Here is a 14,032-nt window from a genome sequence, read left to right on the forward strand (position 1 = left end):
TAGAGAATACATGTTGACTTGGAAAAATTCTACATCCTATCTTTTTCTCTTTCTTTTTTTTCCCTAATTATTGAACTTCTCTTCACAAGAGCCCTAGACCACAGCAATTCATATATACAATATACAGTACTCCCACACATCAACCATAGAACCTTTTCCCTTCCACAGTGATATTCTTATAACTTATTCACATCATATTTACTTAAAGTGATGTACAGACTCTGAGACAATAGCTTTCAAACAAGGCGACATCCGCGCTTACATTGTGGTCCATACTTTAGGATATACAGTTTTCTAAATTTTTAGTTATCCTATGTTTTACATTATGGTTTACATTATTAGTCTGTCGTCCCCTATATGTTTATGGTGTAATATTACATGTTTTATATCCATCCCTGTGCACTCTCGCGAAACTCCTCTCTTACCCCACATTTACTTTGCTTTCACACATTTAACATCCATTTTCCCATCCCCTTGGGGCCCACAGTGACATCCAACCTCCATTTCCCAAGGAGCCACGTCCAGAGACACTTGCAACAGTGTTCAGGGCCCAACTTGCTCAACTGCCCCAATGCCCTGGGAGCCACCCTTTCTCTCGAGAGATACGGTTCCCTCTATTTGATGGCATTAGTCCTCCCCAGGATGTGAGTCCACCCCCACTCTCACTACTTGGGTCTCTACCCCATGGTACCACCCACTCTGGCAGAATGAGCATTCAGACATTTCCCAGGAGCCCGTCCTGCATCAGACCATCCCCTCCAAGCATCCTAAACAAGTAACCCTCTTAATTATATTTTGATATGATTTTCTCAGCATTTTACTCTCAACCAACACCTGACACTCTCCTGTGTTCGTATGCTACCCGTCCCTCCCCCCACTTTTTGGGCAATATTACCCATCTGCCCAACCCCAGCCCCCCTCAAACCCGCATAGCCCCACACAAAGGCAACCCCTTGCCCCCATTTTATCTCTTCTTTGTGTTCATACTTACCACCAGCTCATCATAAATTCCACCCGTGCAGACGTTGGCTCACATCCTTCTTCCACCCCCTGATTTCCTGTGAGCCTATCGTTCAGTCTCTAGCTCTGAGGAAGCTTTCTTATTTCATATCATTGAGGTCATGTAGTATTTGTCCTTCAATGCCTGGGTTGCTTCACTCAACATAAGATTCTCAAGATTCATCCATGTTATCACGTGTGTTTGTAGTGTATCCAAATACACTTTGGTGAGGGAAGTAACTTATGTGTTATGCCCTGGTGTCTGTAAGCTCCTACCTCAAATAAATACCCTTTATAAAAACTAACCAATGTCTGGTATTTTACATCAGCACCCTTTGGCTAACTAATAACCCAGGGTTTTATCATGTCTAAGCATCTGTCTCTGTCCCTCTGTGTTCTTCTCCTGGCTCAGGAATTCTCTTCCCAGGGCTTGCTTCTCTTCCTTTGTTTGATTACTTGCCAGGACTCCAGCTTAATACTTCAACATCAAACTCCAACATCAAAATTTTAACATCAAGAAACTCCAACTTTGTCCTTTGCCATGTCTTTTATGTGTGAGTCCTCACCCACCAAAGGATAGGGTTCCAACACCCTACTGACATGGCCCAGTCAAAGTGCTTATCATAATTTAATCATGACAAGATACAGACCAGTTTACAAACGTAATCCAATTTCTATTTTTGGAATTCATAAATACATCAAATTGTTATTTGCCCAGAAGTGCAAAATAAGTGTCTTAAAAAAGAACAAAGAATTTGGAGGACTCTCACTTCCTGACTTTAAAAGATATTACTTAGCTAAAGTGGTAAAAAATGGCATTGTACTGACCTAAGGGTATATAGTTTGACCCATGGAAGTGAATCATAAACTCAGAAATTGACCTTCATATCTACAATCAAGCGACTTTTTACAAGGCTCTTAAGCCCAATAATCTGGTCCAGAAGAGTCTATTCAACAAATGGTGCTGGGAGAACTAGATAGCCATATTCAAAAGAAAGAAAGAAGATTCATACTTACCCCTTATAGATATATTATCTCAAAGTGGATCAAGGACTTAAATATAAAAACAACAACCATAAAACTTCTGGAAGAAAATATAGGAAAAAGTCTTAAAGATCTTGTGGTAGGATATAGTTTAATAAAACTTATCCCAAAAGCATGGGCAACAAAAGAAATATAGATAAATGTGACCTCCTCAAACTTCAACACTTTTGCACCTCAAAAGACTTGGTCAAAAATGTGAAAAGCCAGCTGACTCAATAGGAGAAAATATTTGGTAATCACATATGTGATAAAATTTTAATATCCATGAAATTTAAGGAGATCATACAATTCAACAATAAGAAGGCAAAGTATCTGATTTAAAAATGGGAAAAAAAATTGAAAAGGCAATTGTCCAAAGAACAAATAAAAATGGTGAAGAAACACATGAAAAAAAATGTTCAACATCACTAGTGATTAGGGAAATTCAAATAAAAAATGCAATGAGATACCTTTTCATACCTTTTACACTGGCTGCTATTAAAAAGTTGGAAAACTGTAAATGTTGGAGAGGATGTGGAGGGATAGGAAGGCCTATTCAGTGTTGGTGGGAATGTGGAATGGTACAGCCACTGTGAAGGACTGTTTGGCAGTTCCTAAGGAATCTGAATATAGACTTGCTATGGAACCAGTAATATAGTTAGGTATATAACCAAAAGAATGGAGAGCAGTGACATAAACATGTATCTGCACACTGATGTTCATAGCAATATCATTCACAATAGTCAAAAGATGGAAACAGCTCAGGTGTCCATCAATTGATGGATATATAAACAAATTGTGGATTAAACACACAATGCAATCTTATTCAGCATTAAGAAGAAATGAAATCATGAAACATATGACCACATAGATGAACCTGGAAGAAATTATCTTAAGGGAAAGAAGCCAGACACAAAAAGACCATTACTGTATGATTGTCCAAATAGGAACTAAATACATTATGTGAAATATAAATATTTAAGTGAAATTTTAATATTCATAGAATTGCATATATAAGACCATTTTGCTTTGAAACTAAACAAAAAAAAGTTAATAGCACAAAATGTTAATATCAGAGAAAAACATGATACTAAGTAAATGAGACCAGACACAGAGAACTACATATTGTATCATTCTGTTTATATAAAATATAAATATGAATCAATTCATAAAGATGAAAGTAGATTAGCAATTTTGTAGGTCTGAGGAAGTAATGCTAAGGGGTGTATAATCTTTCTTTTTTGAGTAATGAAATTGTTCTAAAATTTTTGAATGTTAAAAGTACAACATTGTGATTATACTAAAAGTCATTGATTATACACTTTGGATAGAATAGCCACAAACAGCAGCTACGTACAGTGGGGGAAGCATAGAAGATTGAGAGGGGAGGAATTTTCTTGTTTGTTGGTCTGTTTTTTGTTTATTATTATTAGAAATAAAGAAAATTCTCTAATAATGATAGAAGTGGTGAACGCAGAAGTATGTGATTAGAGCAAATACAATTGTTTGTACACTTTGGATGGATTGTAGTATTTATTAATATGTATTGATAAAATTGATTTGCTATATATTTTTTTGCATTATCAGAACAATTGTCATCCCAAAATGCCACTATTATTTGCAAATCAAAATAAGGAGGGCAGTTGATGAAGGAAGCATTCACTTTAGTCTACCTCAAAGAACACATTTGTTTACATAAAATACCTAATATTATTTCCTAGTAATTATGAATAATAGTTCAAAAGGACAGTTTTCACTTGGAGAAATACCCACATTGCTTTTTATGGTCTATAAATAAGGACTAGTATTGTAGAAATTGCCAAGGGAATTTTCCTGAAAATGTTCCTGCCTATCACAATAAATTTTAAAGGGTCACATTACATCCCTGGAAGAACCAAAGATTGGTGGGACCATCAAAATCGGAAGAATCAGAGATCCTAAAGTCTATTACATCTTCACCTATCTTATCTTGGGGAAAGTGCAGGAAAGAATCATAAATCATAGATGGAATAATGTGAATTACTGTAAACTTAATCTGAGAGTGAATCCAGTGCAGGAGGTGACTTCTTTGTGGAGCCAGTTTACATAACTCCAGGGAACGGGGTCCCAACCCTTGATAACACAGAGGAATTTTCACAAAATTGTATAACACAGGGGCAATTGTGTTCATCTGGCAGGGACTGAGTATACCTTCTTGACTCCAGTACCTCCTTTAATTTATATAATGCATATCCAATACACTATATTAAACATTACTCTGAAAATTCGGGCACGTCATTCTATCTTCAAACCTGAAACCAGGGAATACAAACAGGGAAGTCAAATGATTTTTTAAAAAACAGAAGAAACAGGTGTTTTTGAAGTATAAAATTAAAAAGATTGAATTCTGGAAATTAGACAAATACCAGATAATCATTAGATAAACCGATAAAAGTATCTAGATTTAGATCTTGGATTGTTTGAACTCAGTTAATCATGAGCAAGTTTCTAAACTTGAAAAAAAGGAACGTTTTATGGGGATAATGTTTTTCTTCTGGAGAGGTTTTTTAAGGCCTGCTTTATATCACTGTTTCCAAAACTGTAGATAAAGGGGTTCAGCATGGGAGTGACCACCGAGTACATCACTGAGGCTATGGCACTTCTCCATGAATTTGGGGTAGCAGTAGAATCTCAGATTCATAAAACAAGAACAGTATGGAGACTTGAGACACACAAGTAGAAAATATTTTATACTTGCCCCCAGCTGTTGAAATTATCAAAATGCAGGATACAGTCTTGCATTAAGAGAAAAGAATCCTACTGCGAGTAAAAATACCCATAAGTCCAGTTGCAAAATACAACACTAGATCATTGATGGGGTTGTCAGAACAATCAAGTTGGACCACCTGATTAAGTTCATATAAAAACTGGGGGATTTCTAAATCTGTACAAAAAGGCAACTGCAAAATTATTAAGCTGTAAAAGAGAGTCAGAACACTCAATAATAATTCTGGCAGTAGCAGAAAGACACAGAACTGGAGGTTCATGATGACCACGTAGTTCAGGGGATGATGGATGGCCTCAAAGCAGTCATAGACGATAGCAGACAGAAGGATTGGGCCTAATCCTGCAAAAAGCTTGGAAAAATAAATCTGGATGACTGTCAAACCCACCTAACTGGAGCAGAACTGTCTATCCAGCAAATGGTGTTCAGAGAACTGGATATACATAGCCAAAAGAAAGCAACAGGACACCTATCTCCCACCATATACACAAATTAACTCACAATGTATAAAACACCTAAATATAAAAGCAAGAACCATAAATCCCCTAGGAAAAAAAACGTAGGAGAACATCAAGTCCTGTTGGTATTTGGTGCATTCTTAAACCTTACACAAAAGCATAAGGAGAGAAAGTAAACATGGATAAATGGAACCTCCTTAAATTTACACACTTTCGTGATTCAAAGAACTTCTTTAAGAAGATAAAAAGGCAGTAATATGCAATTTAAAAATTTGCAAAAGATTTAAAGATACATTTCTCCAAAGAGTAAATATAAATGCCCAAAAAGCACGTGAAAATATGTTTCATATCACTAGCTAGTAGAGCAACGCAAATAAAAATAGTAAGATATCACGTAATGCATCAAATGGCCATTATTAAAAAAACAACAACAACAGAAAACAATGACTGCAGGGCAAGATGTGAAGAAATAGGTAAACAACTTCACAGTTAATGAGATTGTAAAATAGAGCAGACCCTGTGGAAGACAGTTTGGCAGATCCTCAGGAAGCTAAATATAGAACTGCCATATGATCCACCAATTCCTCTACTAGGAATACATTCAGAAGAACTGAAAATTGACAGCAACAGTCATCTGCGCACAGATGTTCATAGAGGCATTATTCACAATTGCCAAAAGATTGAAACAACCCAAGTGTCCACCAACAAACCAATGGATATTTAAAAAGTTATATATAACTTTTTAATATATATATATGATGTAATCTTATGCTGCAATAAGAAAAAAAAATGCAAGCAATATGGCTCCCTCTATCTCACTCATGGGATCTTAGTCCCCTCTCAATCAGATACAGAGTAGGCTCATGATCCCCAAATCCTCAAGTCTAAAGCATGAACTAACATAAGAAGGGGAGGTAATTATGGACTAAGTAGACTTGTTGTTATTCTAGCAATGGAAGAACTTGTATCATTGATACAAAAGCAGTGAACACATAAAGTTGTGAGGTGAGGGGGAGGGAAGAATAGATGTAATACAGGGTATTTGCTTGGCCATTGGAATTGCACTGGATAACACTGCCATGATGGATACAGGCCATTATACATTTTGTCAAAACCTTTAAAATTTTTCATGCAAAGTCTAAACTATAATGTAAACTACAGACCATGGTTAGCAGCGATGTTTCAATATGCATTCATCAATTCTAACAAATGTTCCACGTGAAGGAAATCTGTCATTAATAGGAGAAAGTGTGGAAGGGGAGGTGGAGGGGCTTATGGGAATCCCCCATATTTTGGATGAAACATTTATGTAAACTAAATGTTCCTTAAAAATAAAATTTTAAAAATATGTTAACAAAAAAACTAAACACATCAACTCTGCAAAAGTTAAGAAAATTAAAAAGCAATTCCCAAAAATGGGAGAAAATGCTTGCAAAACATATCTAATAAAAGACTTGAATTCTAAATATGTAAAGAAACTTAGAAACACAAAAATAAGTAAACAAACAATCCAATTTTGAAATGGGCAGAATACATGAATGGAACCTGACCAAGGAAAATAAGCACATGGAAAGAATTTAACACAATTCATCCTTGGGAACTAAAAATTACAAATTGTGATACCACTACAAATCTTTTAGAATAGCCAATAATAAGAGTGTAAAACTGCCAATACCAATTACTAGAGAGTATGTGGAACAATACAAATTCTCATATTTGTTATGAAGACTGAATAATAGTTCATTGTGTATATATACCACCTTTCATTTATCCTTTCTTTGACTGATGGAAACTTGTTTTTTTTTCCATCTTTTTCCAATTTTGAATAATGCCACTAGAACAATTGGTGTGCAAATATAAGTTTGAGTCCTGCTTTCAATTCTGCGTGTTATACACCTAGTTGCAGAATTGCCAAGACTTAGGCACTTCCATACTTAGTTTTCTGAGGAACTGCCCAACAGTCTCCGACAGTGGCTGCACCTTTTTACATAGCCATCAGCAAGGAATGAGTGTTCCTATGTTTCATATCTTCTCCAACACCTGTTATTTTACATTTTTTAATAGCAGCATTTCTAGATGGGTGTGAAATTGTATCTCACTGTGATTTTGATTTGCATTTCCCTCATGGCTAATGATGCTAAGCTTTTATTCATGCAGTTTCTGTCTATTAGTATATCTTCTTGGGAAAGAAGTCTCATATTCTTTTGCCCATTTTTAAGTGGATTGTCTTTTTGTTATTAATTTAGAGGATTTCTTTATACATTCAGAATATAAAATTCATTGCATATGTGATTTCCAAATATTTTCCCTCATTGGATATGTTGTGATTTTATTTCATAATAAAGTAATTTGATGCATTAAAATTTTAATTTGGATGAGTTCCCCTTAATCTGTTGCTTCTTTTGTTGCTTATGTTTTGGATATAAAGTCTAAGAATCCATTGCATAACACAAATTCTTAGAGATGCACTTTTTCTCTTTTTTATATTAAGAACATTGATCCATCTATAGTTTTTTTGTATATGGTGTGACATAGGAGTCCTATTTTTTTTTCAAATAAAGATCCAGTTTTTACAGCACAATTTGATGAAAAGACTATTCTTTACAATTAAGTGGTTTTTGTTCCCTTATCAGATATCATTTTTCCAAACTTTGAGGGTTGATCCTAAGCTATCAATTGGAATTCCTTTTTCTATATATCTGTCCTTGTGCCAATACCATACTGTTTTCATTACTGTGGCTATGAAATAAATATTAAGTTCTGGAAGTATAAGAACTCCCACTTCTACTTTGTTAATGATTTACCTTGCCAGAGGGATGTGGATGCAAAGTCCCAGAAATCTGTTGGTTTAATAAAAGGTAATTATTTTTGATAAAAGCTTATAGTCCCAAGGCCATGAAATCATCAGCAGAGATACTTTCACACATAAGTCAGCTGGTGCTTCCATCTGGTGAAGCAAGATGGCCACAAATCTCTGTGGAAGTTGCTGCCTTGCCCTCAAGAATCTACTGTCTCTTGGAGTTCAGCTTAGAGCAATAAGACATAGAGCTTGTCTCTTTCTAGTCTCCCTCTATCAGTCTTGGCTGCCCCACTCTCTACCCAAGTTCAGGTCTAAGCAATCAGGCACATAGTAGGGCTGTTCTTCTCTTGTGCTGCTTTGTTGTCACAGCCTCTTAGTGGCTTCATGCTTAAACAATTCTCTATCTCACATAGCAGAATAAAATACCCCAGCTCCCTTTTTAATTTTATCTATCCCTGTGAATCCATTTATATCAGACACAATGAAAGACTGCAGACTGAATGGAGGTATTACAAGCCAAAGGCCTAAAGCGATCCTACCAAGTTATATAATCAAAGTTTCATCTGAATTTAATGCAAAGGCATCAAACACAGAGGAATAGATTAGTTTACAGACATGATCTTTCTTTTTATGAGACTCTTAAAATCATCCCAAACTGCCACATTTATCAATGTTGCTTTAGCTATTTGGAGCAATTTAATTTCTATGTAAATTTAATGATTAGTTTTCCAATTCTGAAAAGAAGACTGTTGGAATTGGGAATGTTATAAGTCTATAACTTGCTTTTGTTAGGATTCATATCTTAACATTATTAACCCTTCCAATTCAAGTACATAGAATACCTTCCACTTATGTAGGTCTTCTTTATTTTTTTAAAAATGTTTTATATTTTTTCTGTGTTCAACTCCTTTATTTCCTTTGTTAGATTTATTCCTAGATATTTGATTATTTTAGTTTCTATTGTGAATAGAATAATTTTCTTATATTTGTCATTAGATTTTCATTGGTTTACACAGAAATAGTACTGATTTTTATCCTCACATTTTGCTGAACTCATTTGTTAGATAAAGTATTTTCTTGTGGATTTTTCAGGTATTTTCTGTATAACAGATTATATCATTTCCAAATAGGGAAATTTTTCATTATTTCTTTCACATTTGCATGCCTTCATTTTTTCCTTGCCTATTCCTTTGGCAAGAATTTCTAGTTGAGTAACACTGGTGATAATGGCAATTCCTCTCTCATTCCTGATTTTATTTTATTTTTATTTTTTCTTTTTTATTTTCTTGTAAATGTTATATTCAAAAAATATGAGGAAGATGGTGGCTGAGTGAGCTTACCTGACGGTCTCTCCTGCAAAGAAGTAGCTGGGCAGCGTTGGAGGTTCTCCAGGACCAGGCTGATTCGGGATTTTTGCAGGGCAGGAAGTGTCTGGACATCGATTTGGTGGGAAGGTAACGGAGAGGAATAGTCTATAAGATATAATTGAAACTCTATTGCACGGAGGTGAGAGCTGGGTCTGGGACGCTCCATCCTTGGCGGGGTGGAGCCACGGAACCGGCACTGCGGTTATGCTTTTTGGAGGTTCTGCGGTACTTGGGAGTTCGAGAGCCCTGGACAGGCTGTTAGGGGGTTGACAGGACGGGACGCCTTTGCAGACCGATTTGGGGAGACAAACAGGGTTTTGTTGCTAAGCGAGGAATTTTTGATTGCAGACACAAGTAATAGCGCTTCCACCTGGAGGCCCGCCCCCACAAGCCCAGCTGCTGATCTGCAGGGCAATTAGATTGCTGGCGATAAAGGGACATAATCGGGAGGTTGTTACAGGGTGCGGCAAGGGGGGGGACACGTCTGGAAGCAGATTGAGGAATATTTTTGAAGCTTGGGAATTCCGGTTTTGGACTCTGTTGTCGGAGTTTCTGACTGGAGCCCCACCCCCGGGCCTGGCTTCTGATCTGTGTCATTAAATTGGCTGTAGTGTAGAGGCGCCCTCAGGTGGCCGTTCTGGGGGCTTACAGAGTGGGAGCTGTCATGAGGCTGACTTGATGATACAGCCACAGAATAGACACCAGTGAGTGAGTGAATTGCGGGGTTCAGACATGAGATGGAGTTTGCAGATCTAACTTCCCCCATACGGCTGGTGCCCAGCTGCAGGGATCCCTGAAGGCTGTGTTACACTGCGGTGCTCCCAGGCTGCCTGTTGACCAGATTTGAGGTTGCCAGGTCTGAGTCCCCTAAACCGTGGTGGCCCATGCCCCAGAGACTCACATCTCTTGAGAATTCAATATCTCAGACTTTCCATCCCTGAATCCATCACACCCTAAGGCCCATCTGAGGTCCTTGAATGCCCTAGCCATCAACGTTTGTGTTTTTTCTTTTTTGTTTCATTTTGTTTTGTTTTTATTTTCATTTTATCTTATTTTTTACTTTTTTTAATGTCCTGATTGCTAACATTGCCTTATCCCCTAGTCTTTTCTCCCAGAGTATCCCCCAAAGTCTTTTTTTTTACAGTTATTTAGGGGTTATTTTTTTGTTGTTGTTGGTGTTGCTGTTGTGGTTGGTGTATATCCTTTTTTTCTTTCCCCTACCTGTTCCACACCCTTTACCCACCCCCTTTTTCTTTCTTCCTCTCTTGGCCTTTTTTTTCCTGTTTTTTTTTCTCTCTCTTGTCCCTCATTTTCTTCTTCTTTTATTTTATCTTAATTATACAATAGGTGCTGCAGGGAACACCTAAAATTTGCTGGGTTTTCTCACCCTCCATTGCCTCATTTCTGTGTGAATTGATTTTGGCTACCTATACTATCCCCTTTGCCCTACATCTTGATATCTTCCATCATCTACTATCTCTCCTATATTCCCTCCCTTTCTTTGATCCTCAAAGTGTCTAACTCTTAATTTCTAATACCCTTGTTTTGTTTTCTGTCTGTTATCCACTCTTGAAACTACTACCTTTCTTTTCTCTTTCCCTCTTTCACGAAAATACTAGCTTTTTAATTCATACCATATTCCTCCCATATTCAGTCGACTACCTCATTATAGGTACTATACCTACTGCTATAACTCTACACAACTTACATGAATCTAATATCCATCTTCCCAGATTTCATATTGTTGCTCTGTTAACATTTATCGTCAATACTACTTTACACTTTTTCCTTGCTTACACAATTGCTTTTCCCTGGCCCTAATACTTTCCTTTAAAGTGAACTCAACCAGCAATAAGAAATTAGAATAAGAAGAACAAAGTGACAAAGAGAAGATATAACACTTACGCAAAAACAACAGCTAATTAATACCCACGACGAGAAAAGCTAAGGAACTGATGAAACCCATCAAGATAAAATGATGACCAGACAGCAACAAAAATCTACAAACCAAACCAGTAATCAGGAAAACATGGCTGAAACCAATGAAAAAACTAAAAATCAGGAAGGGGAGCAGAACTTTGCACAAGAAATGAAAGATCTTAGAGAATTTATCATCGACAAATTTAATGAAGTAAAGGAAGAGGTTAACAACATGAGGACAGCACTTGGAGGGGAAATTGCAGACGTACGCAAAAAGATAACAGATATGATGGGAATGAACACCAGAGTGCAACAGATCAAAAATATACTTGCAGCAAATATCAGCAGACTAGAAGAGGCAGAGCAGAGATTTAGTGATGTGGAAGACAGTACATCAGAAATCAAACAGATAGTAGAAGTGGTCGATAAAAAGATAGAAAAAATCCAGCTAGGACTTAGGGACCTGAATGATAATGCAAAATGTTCAAACATATGTATTATAAGCATTGCAGAAGGAAAAGAGAAGGGAAAGGGGTCAGAAGGAGTGTTGCAGGAAATAATGACTGAAAACTTCCCAAATCTACTGAAAGAGACAGAAGTACATATCCAAGAAGCAGAGCACACTCCAATTGTCATAAACCCCAACAGGCCCACCCCAACACATATACTTGTCAAATTATCCAATGCTTAAGACAAAGAGAAAATTCTAAAAGCAGCAAGAGAAAAGAAAACCATCACATACAAGGGAAGCTCCATAAGATTAAGTGCTGATTTCTCATCTGAAACCATGGAGGCAAGAAGGCAGTAGTATGATATAGTCAAGGTACAAAAGAAAAAAAAAATTCCAACCAAGAATACTCTATCCAGCTAAACTAGCACTCAAAAATGATGGAGTGTTCAAAATATTCACAGATAAACAGAAATTGAAAGAGTATGCCAACAAGAAACCTCCCCTTCAAGAAATTCTAAAGGGAGTTCTGCAGGAAGAAACGAAAACAGAGGACAGGCAGAGATGGAGGAGAGAATAAGAGCAACAAAAAAGACAAAAAGAAAAGGGGGAAAAAAAAGCAAACAAAATATGACAAACCCAACTCCAATCAAATATGGCTAACACAAATAATTCCTTGAAAGTAATAACACTGAATGTCAACGGATTAAACTCACCTATCAAAATATTCAGACTGGGACATTGGATAAGGAAATATGACCCATCTATATGCTGTCTACAAGAGACACATCTTAGACCCAGAGACTCATGGAGGTTGAAAGTGAATGGTTAGAAAACAATCATACAAGCAAACAATAACCAAAAAAAGGCAGGAGTAGCTATATTAATATCAGACAGAATAGACTTTAAATGAGAAACAATTGTGTGAGACAAAGAAGAATACTACATTTTAGTAAAAGGGACAATCTGTCAAGAAGATCGAACAATCATAAATATGTATGCTCCTAACAAGGGCGCTTCTAAATATGTGAAGGCAAATGCTGGAAAAACTAAGTGAAAGAATAGATGCATCTACAATTATAGTGGGGAATTTTAATACACCACTGTCAACTCTTGACAGAATATCTCAAAAGAGTATCACTAAAGAAACAAAACATTTGAACAGTATATTAGAGGAGCTGGATCTAATAGACATATACAGATCATTACACCAAAACACAGCAGGATATACATTTTTCTCAAGCGCACATGGATCGTTCTCCAAGATAGACCATATGCTGGGCCACAAAGAAAGGCTTAATGAATTCTGAAAGATCAAAATCGTACAAAGTAATATCTCTGAACACAGTGGAGTGAAGCTGGAAATCTGCAAGGGACAGAGGCCCAGATTTCACTCCAGGATTTGGAAATTAAACAGCACACTCTTAGAAACACCGTGGGGCAAAGAGGAAATCTCAAAAGAAATCAACATCTACCTTGAAACAAATGATAATGATAACACAACATACCAAAATTTATGGGATGTAGCAAAAGCAGTACTGAGAGGGAAGTTTTAGCCATAAATTCATATATCAAAAAAGAAGAAAGAGCAAAAATTGAAGAACTAACTGCACATTTGGAAGAATTGGAAAAAAACAACAACAACAACAAAGTAATCCAACATAAAGAAGAAGGAAGGAAATAACAAAGATAAGAGAACTAAATGAAATAGAAAATACGATAGCACTTGAAAAGATAAACAAGTCCAAGAGCTAGTTTTTTGAGAAGATCAACAAAATTGACAAACCTTTAGCGAGACTAACAAAGAAAAAAAGAGAGAAAATGCAAATACGCAAAATAAGAAATGAGAAAGGAGATATCACCACTGATGCCACAGAAATAAAGACTATCATAAGAGGATACTTTTAAAAACTATACTCCAACAAAAATGACAATTCAGAGGAAATGGACAAATTCCTAGAAACACATATGCAGCCCATATTGAAAAAAGAAGAAATTGATGACCTCAACAAAACAATCACAATTAAACAGATAGAATCTGTCAGTAAAAACCTCCCAACTAAGACGAGCCCAGGGCCAGACGGCTTCACAGGTGAATTCTACAAAACATTCGGAAAGAACTAACTCACACCCTGCTGAAACTATTCCAAAAAATCGAAACAGAAGGAACATTGCCTAACTCTTTCTAGGATGCCAACATTACCCTAGTACCAAAGCCAAACAAAGACACCACAAGACAGGAAAATGACAGAC

The sequence above is a fragment of the Dasypus novemcinctus genome, chromosome 30, assembly GCF_030445035.2.
Source record: "Dasypus novemcinctus isolate mDasNov1 chromosome 30, mDasNov1.1.hap2, whole genome shotgun sequence".
Classification (NCBI taxonomy): Eukaryota; Metazoa; Chordata; class Mammalia; order Cingulata; family Dasypodidae; genus Dasypus; species Dasypus novemcinctus.